General features: G+C 46.3%; 1 protein-coding gene across 2 annotated transcripts in view; it reads right to left on the reverse strand.

The window, feature by feature from the left end:
* The window catches only part of gmds (GDP-mannose 4,6-dehydratase), an 802,062-nt gene that overhangs the window by 468,472 nt on the left and 312,091 nt on the right, over window positions 1-21,499 (reverse strand). The window lies entirely within an intron of this gene.

The raw sequence follows: 21,499 nt of genomic DNA on the forward strand, positions 1-21,499 counted from the left end.
CATTTTGCTTAGGTCAATTTTTGTGCTGGAGCTGGTTGTTTTTCTCTTTCCAGCCATGTTTGCTGCTGCAGTCTGTACTGTTAGTGCAAACTGTAACCCAACACTAAACAGGAGATTAAGTTGCCAAGGTAATTGCACCTTAACTAGGTGCAAACAGCTGATTGAACAGCTGAGTCTGCCCAAATTAGCCAGAGAGTTTAATACGGTATAAGCGGTGACTTTGTCATTTGACATCTATGGGAATGGCAAATGGTTAACGTTAGTAACCTGGTATAAACAGCTGGCCACAATAACCATGGACAGTATAAGTGGTGGGGACTGTACAAGATACATTTAAATTATTGTACAACACACCTAAAGTCAAAAGGCCTCTTTTTTAATTTAGTGAAGTACTTACACTATATTGAAGCAAAGAAGGATAAAATTGTCTATTATGGACTGGTGAGTATTAATTATTTTCTATCACAAAGCCTGGTTAAACATTTTCCCTCAGACACTAAGTCACAAAATAAATTGCTCATCAGATTCCTAATGACAAACTGAGACCTTAAGGCATAAAATTGTTGCATTATAAATATGTGAAAGTAACAATCAAACTTGCCTTGAAATAAAATGTCAGTTGGTGAAAGGTAATCACTGGGATTTTGTATTTAATTGGAAGTCACATTAAAAAAAAAGAAAATTTAAAATAGGGTTCATCAACAGAAGGCAAGTTAACTTTGTTCCTGAACCTAATTTGAACTCTAGCTTGGTGACTCCATTTTTCACTAGCCGCCATCTGCTGTTAAACTGGGTGATCTTCATCACTCCCGCAGAGAATTGCCTCAGCCATGGCTCTGCACAGCCGGGAAGCAAAAAGGACAGACACTGAGAATGTCATGGCTGACTGAACGGACCACTGAGATCAGAGAGATTACACCTAATTTGCTTGCTAAGGACTGCCAAAATCAACACTATTTAACAGCAGGTACTCAAAAACTTATAGGTACATTTTCTGAAAAGTATTAATTTCTCAGATAAAAAAATTACTTTGAACTGTGCATTTTCGGTGAGTGTTTCTTTTTCTTAGTCGTTTAAATTGATAATAATTATGCAAAAAAGTATTTGCTGAAGTACTGTTGTCAACAAAATTTGTTTTCTTTTTGATGAAAATAAAAGGACTGGCAATTAGCCATACTATAATTGTGTTTGAAAAATATACTGGCAGGCAGGCATTTTACAATATAAGTGTGTCCTTTGTGCAATTTTATTGTAAACTTGAGAAACCTTCCAAAGGCTTTTGATCTGAGCCCCAGTTTGACAGCTAATGTATGTAAGACAGATGATACTGAAGCAAGCCAAGTGGATTTTTTACTGCTTAAATATCTTATTTTGTCTTGATGACACAATTTTGCTGTTGTTTCACTCTCCCATTTCAGACTAGCAAACACTGTACACTAACGATGAAGGATCTGCAAGCAAGATGACAAATTTCCACCCCACCCCCACCTGAACTGTAATAATTGGGTCTTCAAAGAACTGAAAAGCTGGTGGCATACTATGATAGTGCTTCAATATGCTGCCATGAAATTAAATGGTAGGACACAAGTTTGCACTTGTGGTTTCCCTCACAGGTCGTGTTCTTCATCTTAGTTCTGCTGTCACAGTTTTGATGCTGAGCGCACTTCCCCACAATGAGGAGGAAAACCAGCAAAGTAAATCATCCCAGGGGATTCTTGCATACCCCCAAATGCCATTTACAGTAAGACCCATCTACCCTTTAATGAAGTAAATTTTAAAAAATCAGCTGAAATTGCTTCACAATTGCATGTTAATTTAGTCTTCAATTAAAATTAAAAATTTACATTTAACTTTAATTTGAATCAATCACTTGGCTGACTGGTGATGATGAGCAATTCCCAAAACACTGACAAAAACCCAGGAATCCCACGTAATAAAACAGAATCGGATTTATTCAGTCACTGTAAAGCAGTGCCCCGTTATAGGAAAGAGCAGTCCCTTTTGTATATTACATATACAAGACCACTGATTTTCATTTTCACCAAAAATGGACAGATCTGTATGTCTGAGGAAAACCTTCATAAATCATTCATAACTAAGACAGTTCTTCAATCAACCTTAGCACAGGTTTCCATTACTACTGGAGAAGCAAGTGCAACAAAACACCCTGGACCTAGCACCATGTAGAACTGCATCAGAGAAAAGTGTAGATAAGTAGTTGAAATGGTGGTAAAGCTGCTTAATAAGAAACCAATAGGGACAAAGAGCCATATTGACCCAGATTAAACTAGAAAGGGCTTGGAAGATGCCTAGGAACCATTTACTAACTTCAAAGAATATAGGTTTTGCCACGTTAATTGCTGGATACAAGATTATCAACTATTCTTATTAGAAAAGACATTTGTAATTCTTGAAATGTCCTCTGTTAACATTTGACCCTCCTTGACTCAACTCCAGTCTTCTCCAGACTGGACTAAATGCAGAGTTGCACTTAACATTTTGATCATGCAATAACTTGTGGTCTTCCTTGGGTATCTTAGTAGTATCATGACCGTCTTGTGTTTTGACTTGACGGTAAAAACTTTAAAAAAATGTATTCATGGGATGTGGGCGTCGCTGGCAAGGCCAGCATTTATTGCCCATCCCAATTGCCCTTGAGAAGATGGTGGTGAGCCACCTTATACAACTGAGTGGCTTGCTAGGCTATTGCAGGGGACAGTTAAGAGTCAACCACATTATTGTGGGTCTGGAGTCACATATAGGCCAGACTGGGTAAGGATGGCAGATTTCCTTCCCTAAAGGGCATTATGAACCAGATGGGTTTTTACAACAATCTGGTAGTTTCATGGTCACCATTACTGATGCTAGCTTTTTATTCCTGATTTATTTAATTGAATTTAAATTCCCTAGTTACCTTGGTGGGATTTGAACTCATGTCTCATTATGGATAATGGATCATTAGTCCAGGCCTCTGGATTACTAGTCCAGTAACATAACAACTATGCTACCATACCCCCTAAAATAGTACTATTCCATCTGACCATCCAACTTCCCTTTCTGACCCCCATACTAGCTGACATTGTAAATAGTTCCCTCTCCTCAGCCACTGTCCCCTCTCTTTCAAAACTGTTGTCACCCCTTCCTCAAAAACCCACCCTCAACCCCTCTGTCTTTGTCAACTGCAAACCCTTCTCCAACATCCCTTTCTTTTCCAAGGTCCTTCAACGTGATGTCATCTCTTGATGCGTGCCCATCTCTCCCGCAACTCCCTAATGAACCTTGCCAATCAGGTTTCTGCCCCTCCAACAGTACCGAAGCATCCTAATTAAAGTCACTAACGACATTCTCTGTGACCGTGGGGCACTATCCCTTTTTGTCATTTCTCAAGGCTTCGACATGATTGATCACATTATCCTCGTCCAAAGCCTTTACTCCACTGTCTAGTTAGCTACCCAATCATAGTCATTCAATGATAGCCAAAGCATTTCTACCTATAGCTTGACTTCCCACCTCCACACTATGACCCAAAAGCTTCCTTCTTCTCCCCTTCCTTATCCATATGCTGCCCCTTGGTGACACCATCTGCAGGCGTGCAATTTTCCTTATGCCACTGTGAAGCACCACATGTGGTTTTGCAAATGGGACTTGGTATGATGGAAATTAGTTTCGCCCAGACTTAGACCATTATAAATTATTTGTGATTCAATTTTTGTTTATAAATTTACTGGAGGAAAAACTAGCTATTTGTAAAAAATGAATTTATCATGAGAATCAGTTCAACCGTTTGGTGGGACTACAATGGGTGAGCTGCTCCCTGCTGTTAATAATGCTGGTGCTACTGTTACACCAGTAACAAAATCTGATATCAATAATGCACTGTAGGAGTTGGCAAACTCACCACCCATTTATCTGTCAGGGGCATTCCTCTCAGTTATCCCAGATTGATGAAGATGTTCCAATTTCCGTAAGAAATCTCAGGTCTTTCTGTCTTGATTTTGTCAGAAGTTGTCACAATTTTTTAGACACACTGGTTCCTCAAGCTACAGTCTGCTAGATCTTACCATATCATCCATGATGTAAACTGAGCAACAACTGAAGGAAGCAAAATGGGACTGCTTTGTTCTAATAGACTAGCGGGGGGGGGGGGCGAAATTCATTATCGCCCAGGAATGGGCGCTAACTTCTGAAAAGTTTGAGATTTAGCGCCAGGAGCTAATGAATTTCGCTGCATGCAAAATTCAGTGTCATCACTCAAAGAAAGGATGGGAGCGCTAAATCAAGCGCTAATGACCTAGCTCAGTGGCGTTAAGATTCAAAGCGCTAAGCAATTTCAGGTGAAGTCTAATCGCTAGTCATCATTGCCACGGGCTCTTTCCAGTTCTTAAGGGGAAGGTTCAATCATGCTGCAGAACCTCATTCTCAGCATTGCTGGTTCTGCAGCTGTCTCAGCAAGCAGCAGAAGACCAAGGAGAAGGAACTGGACCACTGAAGGAGGTGTCATTATGGCAGATCAACGGCCCAGGGAGAGAGCTCGCAGGTTCTGCCACCAAGCATTGGAGGCATTGGTCTTCGCTCTGGAGAGACGGAGGGCGGTACTGTACCCGGCAAGTGGCAGGAGGCCCTCGCTGCAATTCTTCCACGCCATGTGGAGGAAGGTAGTCCAGCAGGTCTCGGGCAACTCTGTGGTCCCCAGGACCCACACACAAAGCAGGAAGAAATTTAACGACCTCATTCGGGTGGCCAGGGTGAGTGAATGCTTCAACAAATGCTATATACCACCATCTGAACCACACTCTTCACACACTGCCCAAAGCACCACACCCCCAGCACTCACCCACCAACAATCTCTGCCTACCAACACTCACACCCACATCTCACACCTTGCACACAATGACAGCTATTCAACTATGGCAGGCACATCTCCCAAACACATTGCTCCACACTCACTCACACACTTTCCTCTCTCTTGCAGGCCAAGGTCGCTCACAACAGGAGAGAGCAGGAACACACAGGCGGGGGACAACCCGACAGCCAACCACTTTCTGAGCTGGAGGAAAGAGTGCTGCAAATCATCCGGCGTCAGGTGGTGGGTGCCGTGGCCACCGGCGACGTTGACCCCCTTGGGGACAACAACAGTATGTTCATCCCTACTCCTTCTTCTCACATCCCACTTCCCCCTCATCTCACAAGCCTTTCCCACTTTCCAGCTAATCAAGCTGCATGCATGCCTTTCTGCCTCCCTCCCCTCACCTTAACTCGACTCTTGCGCCTTTATAGAAACACAGAAAAATAGGAGAAGTAGGCCATTCGGCCCTTCGAGCCTGCTCTGTCATTCAATATGATCATGGCTGATCCTCTATCTCAATACCATATTCCCGCTCTCTCCCCATACCCCTTGATGCCTTTTGTGTCTAGAAATCTATCTATCTCCTTCTTAAATATATTCAGTGACTGTGCCTTCTGTGGTAGAGAATTCCACAGGTTCACCACCCTCTGAGTGAAGAAATTTCTCCTCATCTCAGTCCTAAATGTCCTACCCCATATCCTGAGACTGTGACCCCTCGTTCTAGACACACCCAGCCAGAGGAAACATCCTCTCTGCATCCAGTCTATCTAAACCTGTCAGAATTTTATATTTCATACTTTCAGATAATGAGCATGCAGCTGAGCAGCCTGTCCCTGAGGGTACCATAGAGAGCGAGGCAGAAGAAGAGGACGACGAAGAACACACTGTGTCACTGCTTGTCTCACCCGCAGGCACCAGCTCAGATACTGGCACTACGCAATCTTTAGAGGCTAGGATCTGCACAGGGTGATGCACCGGGGACGAGTGGGCTGCAGCAAGGCCAGGGGGAAGGAGTAGCTCGAGAGTCAGCTCCCCGGAGGGTGAGTTCACGCACAAGTTCTGCTGCACAGGTCTCAGATGAGGACCTCGATGGGGAGGCCTTTAGAAGAAGGGTGATGGGCATGCACACGGAGATGATAAGTGCAAAGGCAAGGGTGCCCGAGAGCTTCTTGGTAATAGTTAGGATCATGGAGGAGTCCACCTCCAACATTGCAGAGAGCTCTGCGCACACCATGGAGCCCATCATTTGCAGTCTGCAAAGGATGGTGGTCTCCCAGAGAGACCGTGGTGACCCAGACCTGATGCCGTGTGTGACGAGCGCTGTCGCAGCTTCCATTGCAGCACAGGCGGAAGCGACGCAACGTCTTAGTGCTGTAATGCAGTCTATGCTTGGTGCCATCGATTTTCAGACTGCTCTCATGCAGTCTCAGCTTGATACCACGCAAGCTCTGACTGCTGCCATCGTGGCTAGGTCGACAACCGTCCACCGGGGCTTTCACGGTGTCGCAGCAGGCCAGCAATCTGTGTTCCAGCAGATTGATAGTGATGCTCAGGTGTTGCCCTGGAGGAATGGAGCAGGAAGCTGCTGTCCTCTCAGGATGACAGCATTCCTGCTCCCACAACTGGCACTCCACCACTGCCCTTGTCGCTGCCTGTCATCCAGCCAGCCCAGACTGCTGCCGCCCATGCTGAAGTGGCGCAGTCTACAGCCGGGCCTTCCAGGCCCAGAGCTGGTCGAGGGCATCCTGCAAGGCCATCTGAAGTCTCCCACACGGACACTCAGCAGCCTTCCTCCCGCCGTGCTGCAGCCACTGGGCCAATACTTCGTAGGAGTACTGGAGTAGGCAATGGCACAGTAACGAGGGGCACCAAGGGATTGCACAAGGGTGAATAGCTAATATTGTTGCTGTAAATATGTGTTCACTGATAATTGATAAATTTATTAATTGGCTTTGGATGATTTTGTGGTGTCTCTCATTTGAGCTTTGTGCTGTGATATGGCCTGCGACAGGGATGGAATGATGGGGATGTGGTGAGCAACGGGGATCTGGGGTTTAATTTATTGGAACCCAGTCTAATGAGGCGATTACGGACCGCACTTCCAGAAGGCCGATTGAGTGGCTGCCTCCTCCCTTGCTCCTGTTCCTCCTCCTCCTCGTCCTGCAATCCCTGGTGGCAAGGGCTGGGCCCTCATGATGGCCAAGTTGTGGAGCATACAGCAAACCACAACGAAATGGGACACCCGCTCTGACGAGTACTGGAGGGCTCCTCCCAAGCAGTCAAGGCAACAGAACCGTTGCGCTTGAGCACCCCAATGGTCTGCTTGATGATGTTCCTGGTGGCAGCATGGCTCTCATTATATGAGTGCTGAGCAGGAGTGCTGGGGTTGCGGAGGTCAGTCATGAGCTAGGTGGAGAGCGGATAGCCCTAGTCTCCGACAAGCCAGCCGCGAGTTTGATGTGGTGGCTGGAAGAGTGCTGGCACACCGGTCTGGCGCAGGATGAAGGCATCGTGGTTACTGCCAGGATAGCGGACATTCACCTTGACGATTTGCTGTCTGTGGTCACACACCAACTGCACATTAAGTGAGTGGTAGCCTTTGTGGTTATGGAAGACCTCAGGATTGTTATGCGGTGCCCGCAAAGCCACGTGGGTGCAGTCAATGGCTCCCTGTACGATGGGGAAGCCCGCTATCCTGGCAAAGTCACATGCACACTTGTCCTGCTTCTCGCTGGTGATGGGGAAGGAAATGTAGTCCCTTCTCCTACGGTAGACAGCCTCTGTGACCATGCAGCGATGGACGGCAAACTGCGAGATGTTCACTATATCTCCTGTTGCAGACTGGAAGGAACTGCTGGCGAAGAAATTGAGGGCGACGGTGACCTTTACTGCCACTGAGAGCTGTGGTCGCCCTGATCTGAGGCTCGAGGTCTGGTAGCAGGAGGTGGCCGAGTTCAGTGACCACATCCTTGCTGAAGTGGAGCCTTCTAATACACTGCTCCTCATTTAATTGGAGGTAGGAGAAGTGCGCTCTGAATACCCTCGGAGGGTAAGGCCTCCTGTTGAGAGCCCTGTTGGCCCCCCTCCTCCCTCTGGCCACATCTTGCAATCTTTCTCGCTGCCTCTGCTCCCTCCGCCGTAGATCCTGGAGGGTGAGGTTGACTACTAGTACAGCCCCATTAATGTAACAATGTGTACCACTTTGAAATTTTGTCAGAATAAATGTAACAAATTTTTAGTAGCTGATACTAAAGAACCTTTAAATGACTGAATTAAACTCTTGCACAATCGCAAACTGACAAGGAAGCAGTGAAACAGCACTAACCTGACAGTTGCGACTGATCCCTTTAAATAGCACCCCTGGAGCCGCCATCCACCTGCTTCACGCCTCCTCTGCCCATCGTTGTCGTGGCAAGGCGCTAAGGCAGGGGGCGATAATCAATTTGGCAGATCGGGCGCTGAGTGAGCGTTGCACGTTCACTGATGTCACGATCTGCCTGGCGCCAACGCCCCAGGCGCAAGCTGTTAGCGGTGGCGCTAAGGGGTGACTGGATTTGGCATGCGCCGCTGGATTTGCCTCGCCCGGTGCTACTTCATTAGTGCCCCAGCCTGGGGCTAACCAGCCGAATTTCTCCCCCTAGATGTCCAGACTTCAACCAATTGGGTAAATTCACATCGATATTTGAAAACTGTCACCTGCAGTCCCACATCCCCTCCTTTGTGGTTGCCTGTAAAAGGGCAGATAGCCAGCATCCACACCATGTAGGATTGAAACTCAAACACACTGAGGAGCACAAGCATCTGCAGGAGTAGCAACAGGTTAGAAGCTATTTTAGTGCTTTTATTTATTTTATGTACTACATTATCTCCTGTAGCATTGCTAGGAGTATTGTGGGAGTTGGATGGTGGTTTTTGCTGTTTACTGGGGTCCCACTGCAGCCTGAACAAAACATTTCCTTTTCACTGTAATACATCAGATTTACTGAATCAATATATTACTTGAGTGACATAAATAAAAGTGTTATGCAGCTTACTGTTATTGAAAGATATAGGGGGCTAAATTCGTTTGATTTGCGCCTCCTGTTAGCGCTAATGGGGCGCAAATCAACTAGCGCCTGGGTGCAGCGCCGCTAATGCCTCCCGCAAAATTCTGTGGGACATTACCGGCGGCGCTAACCATTAGCGCCGCGCCGTGCCGCCGTGAAGCCCCCCACCCCCGCGGGGTGCCGGCTGCTCTCCGTGAGCCCGGCACTCCTCTTGAGCCCCGGCGAAGGTAGCGCCCCAAAGCTACCCAATCTTTACCCCATAGGCCCTTACAGATGTAATATTTCAATGCTATTTACCTGTTTGAGATGCAAGTCACTCATACACACAGTGCTTCCTTTCATCATCACTGCGGGAACTGTGCTAGTCTGAACTATATGCACAGACATTCCAAACTGATCCAGATTCAAACAGCTGCAGATCCTTAAATATCCCCAAAACAGTTACTGGGACTTCCTGGATTTCCACATTCAAAAATAACTGGCCAGCATAGAAGCTATGTTGGTTCAAAAGTAGCTTTGCTCCTTACTCAAGCTTTGTAAACAGCAGATGAAACTTGCAGCGTCTGCATCAAGTTGAGCTAGGGACAAGATTCTAGAAATAGCTAGTTTTAAAAAGAAACTTCTTGGCCCCAAAGTTCCAAGTCGTTTTTGGCCTAAAATAAGGGCAAATTTTTTTGTGGCTTGGAAATTAGAGTGGAAGCCATTTCCACTGACCTTGTGCCCCAAAATTCACGTGGTTAAATTTGCCATAGCGATTTGGACCTTCCTATAATCAGCTCACCGAGTCCCCATGCACAAAATAGGGTCAGTGGTACTGGCATTCCAAGTTCGGAGTTACGTTCGCAATGCACTCGGGGTAATTTAGATCGGGAAGATAAAGCACAACTGTTGCTAAGATCAGCTGAGACTGGCAGAAGTGAGGAGTTTTTCAGCCTGAAAGTTTGCGTACCAATTAGTGCAGATGACAATGAGGTTTTTTTGCGCTTTGAGCCGAGACCGCTTCGAACTTGCCTCTGACTGTCTGTGGACTCAACATCTAGATTGTGTCAGCCAACATGAAAAGAACCCTCCAACTCAACATGAGATTTGCTGGAAGTTGTCACAATACAGGCATCCTTTGGAATTTAGCCCTGAGCTCTTCACAGAAGAAAATTATATCAACGGATGGCTTGTGAGCAATAAGGTTTTTTTCCCCATGATTAATGACCCCACTAAGAGCTGCATGAACAGCAGTAGAAGACTGCTATAATAAGGCACATGCCTCTACCAGTGTCTCAAAGGGACATTTTTGACACCTTGAGAGGTCAGGAGGGACGCTGCAGTATGCTCCAGCTTGCATTTCCCACATGTTTGTGTCCTGCATAATTTTGCCAAACAGAAAGACCTCAACATGATCATTCCAGAAAAGACGACCATAGGTGACATGAATCTTGTCGTTTATGTGGAAATGACTTATGAAATAATACCGGGCGGCCTGCTGGTGCCGCTGTCCAGGGAGAGTATAAATACTCGGGCATGGGCCCAGCTTGCTCAGGACATTCTTTAACAGGAACTAGAGAAGGACACAACTAGATCTCATGTTGAAAAACAGTTGATTAAAGCCTTGTTTAATACTCAGGCCAAGTGCCTAGTAGTTTTCTTACGTCAATAGGTGTGTGGTAAACCACTGTTATAGTTATCACTGTATATTGTTCTCACTGTTCTCACTGTCACATCACTACACGAGGTCGCCTCTTGTCGCACTGTTATACCTGGGCTGACCACCTCCGACTCCGCCCATTACCTGCCCAGGTATAAAGGTAGCTGACTGGCTAGTATTCCTCCCTGTTGGATCGGATCACCCACGAGGGTGGGCTCTGTTATTTAGCCAATAAAAACCTTCAGTTACGTTCTTAACTCGTCGCCGTTTATTGGACTAATTGATAGGCATATCAATTTTATTGGCTAAATTTTAAAGATGTCTGATAATGAACAGCAACAGCAAGGAGCTCACCCAGCAGCACAGCAACAGCAGCCTCCAGACAACGGGCCACACCAGCCGGCTTGGCTGCAAGCCTTGAAACCACCATACCTGGATCTAAACCCACAGGCACCAAACTCAGCCAACGACTTCAAACACTGGCTGGACTGCTTCGAATCGTACCTGGAGGAAGCCGTCGTCCCTCAGAGATCCAAACTAAGAGTCCTGAAAGCCCAAGCGAGCCCGAGAGTATATACACTCATCCAGGACATGACTACGTACGACGACGCCATCAACCTACTGAAACAGCAGTACCGGAGCCCGGTAAACTACATGTACACTAGGCATCGCTTAAGATCTCGCCAGCAACAGCCAGGAGAATCGATAGCTGAATTTTCACGAGCGCTGAGACAACTCGGCAGGAACTGTGACTTTAAAGCGGTGACGGCTACTGCGAACATGGAAGACAATGTCCGCGACGCCTTGGTGAGAGGCCTACGTTCCGACTACACACGGCAAAGACTGCTTGAAGCTAAGGACATAGACCTGGACAAGGCCGAAGCCCTCGCCCTCACCCTAGAGGCCACCCAGCAAGACCAGGAAGCGTTTGCCAGGTACTATTCGCGACCCTGGGACTCGGGCCCGACCCCCACCCCACCACCCTTCACAGCGCTGCCCCCGGGACCTACCTCAGCGTCTGCATCACGGATCCGACCGGGCCCGCTAGCCCCGGTACCGGCCCCGACATCAGGCAACCCCGATCGGGCCGCTGGCTGCTTCTTTTGCGGCCAGGAGAAGCATCCGAGGTCGCGCTGCCCAGCCAAAAACTCGACCTGCAAAACCTGCCTCAAGAAAGGCCACTTCTCCAAGGCCTGCAGAAGCAAATCCTCAGAAGCCAGCAGTGCCTCATGCGAACCCTGGGGGCGGCCATCTTTGTGCGGGGCAGCCGAAGCCTGCAGAGCCTCATGGGAACAGCAGGGGCGGCCATCTTTGTGCGGGGCAAACGATTTAAACAGAGCCTCATGTGAACTACGGGGGCCGCCATCTTCGCCGCCATCTTGTCATGACAACGACGCGCTCATCTACACCCTAGCTTCCGTGACCCTGGATCAAGCCCGCCCGCACCACCTGGCCAGCTCAATGATGGACATCAAAGTCAACGGCCACGCCACGACCTGCCTGTTCGACAGCGGAAGCACGGAGAGCTTCATCCACCCAGACACGGTGAGCCACTACTCCCTCCCCGTCCTGCCAACGCGCAGCCGCATCTCGATGGCATCGAGGTCGCACGCCACAGACATCAGCGGCTACTGTGTCGTGACATTGTCGGTTAAAGGGACAGAGTATAAAAATTTTAAACTCCTCGTACTCCCCCAGCTGTGCGCTGCCGTCATACTAGGGCTGGACTTCCAATCCCACCTCCAAAGTGTAACCCTAGCATACGGTGGACCCCTCCCCCCACTCACAGTCGACAACCAGCGAAAGTTAAACCGCCCACCGCGTAACACCTGCAGCCTATCCACCCTCAAGGTACCGCCACCTTCCCTGTTCGCTAACCTCACCCCCGACTGCAAACCTGTCGCTACTAAGAGCAGGCGGTACAGCGCTGGGGACAGAGCCTTCATTAGCTCTGAGGTGCAGCGACTCCTGAAAGAGGGCATTATTGAGGGGAGCAGCAGCCCCTGGCGTGCCCAGGTGGTGGTAGTCAAGACCGGCGACAAAAATCGCCTGGTTATCGACTACAGCCAGACCATAAACAGATACACCCAGCTGGACGCATACCCCCTCCCCCGCATATCGGACATGGTCAATGAGATTGCACAATACCGCGTATTCTCGACCATCGACCTCAAGTCGGCCTACCACCAACTCCCCATCAGCCCGGAGGACAGCCAGTACACCGCCTTCGAGGCGAATGGCCGCCTCTACCAATTCCTTAGGGTCCCCTTTGGTGTCACCAACGGGGTCTCGGTTTTCCAACGGGAGATGGACCGGATGGTTGACCAGAACGGACTACAGGCCACTTTCCCCTATCTCGATAACGTCACCATCTGCGGCCGCAACCGGCAGGACCATGACGTGAATCTGGAGAAATTCCTCCGTACGGCCCAACGGCTGAACCTCACCTACAATAAGGAGAAATGCGTGTTTAACACAGCGCGCCTTGCCATCCTTGGCTGTGTAGTAGAGAACGGAGTCATCGGCCCCGACCCCGAAAGAATGCGCCCCCTCATGGAGCTACCCCTCCCCCACTGTCCAAAAGCACTTAGGAGAACCCTGGGGCTTTTCGCCTACTATGCCCAATGGGTACCCAATTATGCGGACAAAGCCAGACCCCTCCTGAAAACCACATCCTTCCCCCTCACGGAAGAGGCGTGCGCGGCCTTCTCCCTCATTAAGGGAGACATAGCCAAGGCCACAATGCACGCAGTGGATGAGTCAATCCCCTTCCAAGTGGAGAGCGATGCATCCGACTTCGCCCTAGCCGCTACCCTTAACCAGGAGGGTAGGCCGGTAGCCTTCTTCTCAAGGACCCTACAGGGCCCCGAGACCCGACACTCGTCGGTCGAGAAGGAAGCCCAGGCAATCGTGGAGGCAGTACGGCGCTGGAGGCACTACTTGGCAGGCAAACGATTTACCCTCCTCACCGACCAACGCTCGGTTGCCTTCATGTTTAATAACAAGCTGAGGGGCAAGATCAAGAACGACAAAATCTTGAGGTGGAGAATCGAGCTTTCCACCTATGATTATGAGATCTTGTACCGGCCCGGTAAACTGAACGACCCCCCTGATGCTCTTTCACGCATTACATGCGCCAGCGTGCAAAGTGATAGACTTCAGACCCTCCACAATGACCTCTGCCACCCCGGAGTCACCAGACTCTACCATTTCATTAAGGCCCGCAACCTGCCATACTCCATCGAGGAGGTCAGGACCATGACCAGGAACTGCCAGATCTGTGCTGAGTGCAAACCGCACTTCTATAAGCCGGACAGAGCAAGCCTGATCAAGGCCACCCGCCCCTTCGAGCGTCTGAGCATCGACTTCAAGGGGCCCCTACCGTCATCCGACCGTAATGTGTACTTCCTCAACATCGTTGATGAGTACTCCCGTTTCCCCTTTGCCTTCCCCTGCCCAGACATGACCAGTAACACGGTCATTAAATGCCTGAACAAACTCTTCGCCTTGTTCGGGTTCCCGAACTATATACATAGTGACCGGGGCGCCTCCTTCATGAGCGAGGAACTCCGTCAGTTCCTATTGGAGAGGGGTATTGCAGCAAGCAGGACCACCAGCTACAACCCCCGAGGGAACGGCCAGGTGGAAAGAGAGAACGCGACGGTATGGAAGGCCACCCTCTTAGCCTTAAAGTCTAAGGGCCTCCCAACCTCCCGCTGGCAAGAGGTCCTCCCGATTGCGCTGCACTCCATCCGGTCACTACTTTGCACTGCCATTAACACCACCCCCCATGCTCGAATGTTTGTCTTCCCCAGGAAGTCGACTACGGGAACCACCCTACCAACCTGGCTGACCTCTCCGGGACCCGTCTTGCTGCGAAAGCACGTGAGGGCCCATAAAACGGACCCCCTGGTCGAGAAGGTGAACCTCCTGCACGCCAACCCCCAGTACGCCTATGTGGCTTACCCAGACGGACGGGAGGACACTGTCTCCTTACGAGACCTCGCACCCTCACCCCCCCCTCCCAACCCCCCGAGTCCAGCCGAGGTAGACGGCATGCCGGAACCCCACGAGCCTTTGCCGACTACGCAGACACCAGCTTTAACACCGGATAATGTAACACCGCAGCTGCGACGATCGGAGAGGCTAACGAAGCCTCCGGACAGACTGACATACCAGAGCTGGTAATACACTTCACCCCGCCGGACTCTAATCTAAACAAGGGGTGAATGTGGTAAACCACTGTTATAGTTATCACTGTATATTGTTCTCACTGTTCTCACTGTCACATCACTACACGAGGTCGCCTCTTGTCGCACTGTTATACCTGGGCTGACCACCTCCGACTCCGCCCATTACCTGCCCAGGTATAAAGGTAGCTGACTGGCTAGTATTCCTCCCTGTTGGATCGGATCACCCACGAGGGTGGGCTCTGTTATTTAGCCAATAAAAACCTTCAGTTACGTTCTTAACTCGTCGCCTTTTATTGGACTAATTGATAGGCATATCAAGGTGCTTTGGAGGGAGAAGTACATGGAGAAAAGCATTAGGATAATGGTCACTCATAGGACTCCTAGTGGCTGTTGCAAGGGACACAAATGAACACTATGATTCTAACCTCGATGAATAACACAGCATGACATAACTGAGCATTTGCCTTTAGTACAAACTCCAAAATGAACAAAGGCCAACGTACTCTTTCCTGACACTGCGCTTCCCTGCCACAAACTCCGTTCCCTAGCCACCGACTCCATTCCTCTCCCTGGCAACTGTCTGAGGCGGAACCAGACTGTTCGCAACCTTGGTGTCATATTTGACCCCGAGATGAGCTTCCGACCACATATTCGTGGCATAACTAAGACCACCTATTTCCACCTCCGTAACATCGCCCGACTCCGCCCAGCCTCAGCTCATCGGCTGCTGAAACCCTCATCCATGCCTTTGTTACCTCTAGACTTGACTATGCTAATGCACACCTGGCTGGCCTCCCATCTTCCACCTTTCATAACCTTAAGCTCATCCAAAAATCTGCTGCCTGTGTCCTAACTCGCACCAAGTCCCGTTCACCCATAACCCCCGTGCTCGCTGACCTACATTAGCTCCTGGTTGAGCGACGCCTCCATGTTTAAATTCTCATCCTTGTTTTCAACTTCCTCCATGGCCTCGCACCTCCCCATCTCTGTAACCTCCTCCAGCTCCACAACCCCACCCCGCCCGCCACCCGCGCCCCCCCCCCCTCCCCACCCAGAGATATCTGTGCTCCTCCAATTCTGGCCTCTTGCGCATCCCCGATTTTAATCACTCCACCATTGGTGGCCGTGCCTTCAGTTGCTGAGGCCCTAAGCTCTGGAATTTCCTCCCTAAACCTTTCCGCCTCTCTACCTCTATTTCCTCCTTTAAGACGCTCCGTAAAACCTACCTCTTTCACCACACTTTTGGTCATCTGCCCATATATCTCCTTATGTGGTTCGGTGTCAAATCTTGTTTGATAATGCTCCTGTGAAGTGCCTTGGGATGTCTTACTGCAGTAAAGGTGCTATATAAATGCATGTTGTTGTCTTAGTGTGCCTTTCTTTCTAGGTGCAACCTGAGGGCCAGTATTGCAAGAGGTGATTGGCTGTGATTGCTACAAAAGTCTCATGGGACTGAAGTTGCTTAATCCTTGGTCTGTGCTGGGTTAGCTCATTTCAGTTAGTGCAGCAGTAGAGGGACAACAATTGGCTTCAGTGCAGCAGATTATGGAAGGGGAGGGGGAAAATGCTGCCAGGATTCCTGCTTCCTATCCAACAACCCCTGCTGGAAGGGCTTTATGTGAAGACAGCGGGTCAGAGAGCTGAAGGTCAGACCTGGCTGTTATGCCCCTGGCAGTTCAATAACATATCAGGGCTTACACTTAAACAATGATCACTTCGGTGTACTGGGGGACGACTAACATCCATGGAACTGTACTTTAGCTAGGAGTCATTCCATTCAAGAAAGGAGAAAAGAGCAACAAATTGGCAGAGGAAAAAAACGTTTCTAGTAGACATACATCCACAGGACAAAAATATCCATAATTTGATACTAATTGGCAACAAATTGGTAATCTTTCTCAGATAAATCATGAAGGAGGTTTGGGATCTGGAAATGTTAATAGTGGTGCAGTCTGAGGTGAGAATGCTTGATGTTAACACTAGAACAAAGTGTTCATTCCTCAGTGCTGACATCCTTGACCTCGATGAGTGAAAATGTCACTCCCAAAAAGAAAACAAAATGAAGATTAATAAATTATTTTTCTTATAAAATAGATCTGTATGATGCAGTATTCTGCTGAACTGATTTAACATCTCACTAACATGAGCAAAAACTAAAATAAGTTGTTTGTCTTGCTCGGTAAATGAAAAACTGCTACTTGTGTTCAAATTTGGATTATGGCAATCTAAGCCCGATGTTGATTGGTCAATGAACATTCATCAGAAGCAAGACATAAAACCAGACAATCATTATTGACAAGTGTCATGAATGTGTGAATTTGCTTGGTATATTTATAATTCCAAAACAATGTTTTTAACCCAAAGGTCAAAGTGGTTTACTACATTACTGATTGACATATTTGGACCTCCAGAGGCAGAAATGTATTTGCCTTCTGTATATAGTGTGAATTCTGTTTTGCTCTACCATTGTAAAATGTACTTGTATATTTGTACATCAATAGTATATTTGAATGTAATATCTTTAAGTATGTCTGGAAATCTTGGATAGCTTTTTCAAAGAGCCAATACAGGCAAGATGAGCTGAATGGCCTCCTTCTGTGCTGCATAATTCTGTGATTCAAAATAAAAGCGTTCTTTTAGAATTCTGCTATGCTACCAAAATACTTCTTTTCTTGTCTGCTCAACATGCTACAGTGTAATACCTTATGCCAATACTGCAAGTGGCATAACAGGACAAAACTACAGAGCTGGCCTTGCCAGATTGTGTCGTGAATCATTAAAACTTTCACATTTCTTCATAAGTCATTCTTATGAAGGGCATTAGGCCCATTATATATTTTTAAATTATGTATTCTTTTCATTAAATGCCTCTTCAGATAAATTGTACTTTTAGAATTTGCCTCCCACCACAATTTACTTGCAGATAAATATGTGTGTTATTTTATCTTCTAGGAACTCTGCTCTGTGTTTAATATCTGCCAATTCAAACAATATTGGCAACATAGCAAGATTACATTAAACCTAGCAAACAAATGAATTGCTAATCCTCGGGGTACACATTACTGCTAGAGGAAGATTACTGAAAAGGTACAGCTTTTGGATCCTTGAGGTCAAGGTCCTTAATGGAAAGAACTTAAAACATTAACTCATAAAAACGTTCTTTAAAATGCTAAAATAGCACCAACAGACGATTCCATACTTGTAAAGTAATTTAAAGAGATTTTTTTTTAATGCTACATTACAGGGTACTGTGTTCAGATCTACCAATCTTGGATGTAGCTGCACTACATTTTCAATAATATTATGCTGTCAAGTAACAACAATCAAAGTATGACTATATATTCATATAACTGGTCTAGATCAGTGATTTAATAAAGAACCCTTTCGGAAATACCTCGAGACTGATATTGTCTTCCTCAATATAACAGAAGTCTATGACACTGTCTGGCATACTAGTCTTCTGGCAAAAATACCCAGAGTGCTGCCATATTGGGCCAATTGCTTGTGAGAATTATTGCTACGGGGCTGACATTTCAGAGTGCACATGGTTGATGGCATCAGCTCATGGTGATAACAAATCAATGGCCTCCCTCAGCGAACAGTTCTAGTACAACTCTTTTTTAATCTACACATAAACATGGAAATGCATCTATGATCCTGACAGTCCCTTTGCTACTCAAGACGTTTTCACCCTGGAAACCACACTCAGTAATGATGTGAAAGTTATGGTGGACTATTGTTCAACCAACTATCACAAAGCCTGTCTTCCACTTACACAATGCTATAGCCTTACTATCATCCTAAATAGTCAGCTTTTTAAACACAATGTTCACCCTGTTTACTTGGGCAACATGCTGGACTGGTCATTAACTTACCAAAACAATCTACTGAAAACTGCTGAGAAAGTCAAAGCCTGAATTAACCTAATCACCAACCATGCCATGGTTGGCGATTAGGTTAATTCAGGCTTTGACTTTCTCTGCAGTTTTCAGTAGGAAAATTGATGATGAATAGACTTTGTGACAAAATCAGGTTGCCAATTCACTTTGATTTGTTCTATCCACCAACAGCACGGCTCTTTGAGACATCCAAAATAGTTAACCTTTTCTTACTCTTTTGACTTTTCCTTATTGACATGAAGAGTGGACAGCAGATGCTTCTGTAAATCACCATCTCATCAACAGGATTCAACAGGCCACATTGTAGTTGGGCGCTTCTCAACTGCTGGACAGGGACAATGCACCTCAAATTTTCATCTATGGGGCCTTCATGCTGACAACAAATATCCTTGAGGACAAATATGAACCATATCCCATGTCACCATGTCACTGACTCACGCCCACTAACTAAACTATCTGGTGACTCCAACGCTTTGCATTCTGGTGATGACAATGCTCAAAGATGGATGGAATTATATGCCGAGGCTGCATACGCTAAATAAATAAATATAGAAATAACAACAGAAAATACTGGAAAAACTCAGCAGGCTAGGCAACATCCGTGGAGAGAGAAATAGAGTCAACGTTTCAGGTAGAAACCCTTTGTCAGGACTGGTTAATAAATATAGAACTCTGCCCTACAATTAGCCTTACTCAGTATGACTTAATATGAACTGTGTATTTTGCAATATTTTATTCTCGAATACACCATCCTCTGATTTTTTTTTAAATAAGCAAATAATGACAGACTTGCTCATCAACTTATTTTTGGATTTTGTTACCACATGCTGAAGTTGAAGTTACAGCTACACTACTGCAAAAAGATTTAATTAAAAGTTGTAAAACTGGTCCTGCAAATTCTGTTGGCCTGGAAGTCAATCATAGGCCTTTTGGCTTACTTCAATGGCATTTTATTCATTACATTTTTGGGTGTTGTGACAACCAAGTAACACAAATACAGGTGGGAACACTTCATGATGTCTAAATGTGATGGCAATAAGTTACCACTAGATTTATAATATAAGTGTTTACCTCAATACCATATGAAAATATCTGAGACATCCTTTCAGCCATGATAAAAAACAGTTCTGATTAATGGTGTTATTTGTACTACTTCCCGGCTATAGCTGTGCCCAGAATGAAAGTGAGAGACTTTCAACTACTACAGTACTTCTATGCAAAATGTTTACAATCCATCTTCTCAATCGTGCCTTAAAGGTAAAACAGTGAAATATCTGTTTTTTCCTCCTCCTGCAATATTTATAAATATAGTTGTATTCAGAATCATGATCTACAAATCTTACTAGCAAATGTAGCAGACTATTAATTGTAGTGGCCATCCACACTGGGTTTCCTAAATTTCATGAAAAGGTTTGCAGACCAAAATAACAAGAGCATGTTGAATTGGATTGCCAGGGTGAGTGAAATGCCACCAAAGCATCCCCTCAAGAACTTTTTATTTCATTAAAAAAAACTGCACTAAACTTAGCCAGTCGATTTTACCCTTTTTAAGTTCACCAGTCTTGAACTTTTGTATTCTGTGTTCATCACTCCCATGGTGATCCACATCTTAGAAGGTCACCTCTGATTCCTGCTTTCTTTAAATAATTTATTCTCTGATGTAATTGTTGAACTCGGAACAGAGAAACTAAATGGTAGCTTGAAGGTTCAGTTTGTTTCATCACTAAATTACTGTACAACTTCTACTAAACATTTATTGGAAAAAATGTGGACTGCTTCTTTTAAAGAGGCCAACTTTTGCTAGATAAAAATTTGTGGCAGAATTTACTGTAAATATTTTATATTTAAAAGAAAAATGTGTAATAATGAAAGTTGCAAGTTGCTGGAAATCTTCCATTTAAAAAAAAAAAAAATTCAGCCGTGAAAGAAACATACAGACAAACCTTTTTAGATTTTTCCCAGCAAGTGTGAATTTCCTCATTCTGTGAATGTAGCTCAAACGCCACACCCCAACATCCAAGAGGGCAAAATGACAATCTCATGCTATGGAAAGCATTGTACTCAGGTACAATCTTTTGGTTTCCTAGAGGAACAAAACTTATTAAGTTGGGGAAACTTGATGCTAATCAGAGGTTTTGCTCTACTGGCTTCTCTGATTTACTCTGCTGCTGTGTTGGCAGAGCAGCAACCCCAACTGCCCCATCATACCTCTCTTGATGATGTTTGTGCCCAGCACCCGCTGGGGCTAACTTCGCTAACTTCTTCCCCATCCCACTCACCCCTTACGACTCTGCCACTGATTAACAACTACTGCCTCTCAGAATCATAGATTTTTACAGCACAAGAGGCCATTCGGCCCATTGTGCCTTTGCTGGCTCTTTGAAAGAGTTATCCAATTAGACCCACTCCCCTGCTGTTTCCCCATTGCCATACAATTTTTTCCCATTCAAGCATTTATCCAATTCCCTTTTACAAGTTTCTATATAATCTGCTTCCACCACCCTTTCAAGTAGTGCATTTCAGATTATAACAACTCACTGCGTAAAAACAATTCTCATCTCCCCTCTGGTTCTTTTGTCAATTGTCTTAAATTGGTGGCCTCTGGTTACTGACCTTCCTGCCAGTGGAAACAGTTTCTCCCTATCTTTAGCGCAACCCTTCATAATTTTGAACACCTCTATTAAATCTCCCCTTAACATTTTCTGCTCTAAGGTGAACAATCCCAGCTTCTCTAGTCTCTCCACATAAATGAAGTTCCTCATCTCTGGTACCATTCTAGTAAAACTTCTCTGCACCCTCTGCAAGACCTTGAAATCCTTCCTAAAGTGTGGTGCCCAGAATTAGACACAATACTCCAACTGAGGCCTAACCAGTGA

Source organism: Somniosus microcephalus, chromosome 5, assembly GCF_052327205.1.
Source record: "Somniosus microcephalus isolate GS21.2 chromosome 5, FLI_Smic_1.0, whole genome shotgun sequence".
Taxonomy (NCBI): domain Eukaryota; kingdom Metazoa; phylum Chordata; class Chondrichthyes; order Squaliformes; family Somniosidae; genus Somniosus; species Somniosus microcephalus.